Source organism: Octopus bimaculoides, chromosome 1, assembly GCF_001194135.2.
Source record: "Octopus bimaculoides isolate UCB-OBI-ISO-001 chromosome 1, ASM119413v2, whole genome shotgun sequence".
NCBI classification, from domain to species: Eukaryota; Metazoa; Mollusca; class Cephalopoda; order Octopoda; family Octopodidae; genus Octopus; species Octopus bimaculoides.
Window position 1 is genome coordinate 89,473,358 of NC_068981.1, and position 1,114 is coordinate 89,474,471.

A 1,114-nucleotide genomic window follows, 5' to 3' on the forward strand; every position below is an offset into this window, starting at 1 on the left:
GGCACCTTGGGCAAGTGTCTTCTACTATAGCCTCGGGCCGACCAAAGCCTTGTGAGTGGATTTGGTAGACGGAAACTGAAAGAAGCCCGTCGTATATATGTGTATATATATGTGTGTGTGCGTGTGTGTGTTTGTGTTTGTCCCCCCAACATCACTTGACAACCGATGCTGGTGTGTTTACGTCCCCGTAACTTAGCGGATCGGCAAAAGAGACCGATAGAATAAGTACTAGGCTTCCAAAGAATAAGTCCTGGGGTCGATTTGCTTGACTAAAGGCGGTGCTCCAGCATGGCCGCAGTCAAATGACTGAAACAAGTGAAAGAGTAAAAGAGTAATGTATATTAAGATTATTTATATTTATTGATTGATAGTAATAGAGAAACGGTGTCAAACCTGACTTCAACCCAACAACAACAATTGTACCACATTTTACAATATTGACAATAAGATATACTTGCCCAACTACTTCAATATCACCTTAGTAACAGCTACGCTAAATTTTGAATGATATTTATGAATGTCCTCTGGTGACATTCCTCTTTCTTTCTAGTAAAACTTTATAAAATATAAGTATGCTTAAGTGTAGGAGTGGCTGTGTGAAGACGCGTGTAAGAGGCATAGTGACGGATACCTTTGTATCTGGCCAGGGGTTAACTTTTTTTTATTACCACCTCAGTAGTAAGATCAGGCTGGAGAAAAGGTATCTGTCACGAGACAGACTCATGAGAAGATGGGAGCCTGTGGTGAGGAAGCTGGGAGTGTTTGGCACCAGGGAAGTGGGAGCCAAAAACAAGGGAAAGAAAAAGCAAGGGGTCTACCCTGGTGGTCGGATGCCTATCCTTCAAGAAAGCCATTACACATTGCATCTGTAATGAGCAATGCTTCAATCGAACATTGTAAATATAATCCAATTTTTATTGTATATTTAAAATTGTAAATATTTAATCGACACAGCTACTTCACCCCTTTTATGTTTGTCTGTCCTTGTTCCCTCTTTGTAATGTCCCCTCTTTGTAATGCCTTTATGGCAAATATTTATGAAATAAAGTAGCTTGCTACGAACCTCATGGTTCCAGGTTTAGTCCCACTGCGTGGCACCTTGGGCAACAGTCTT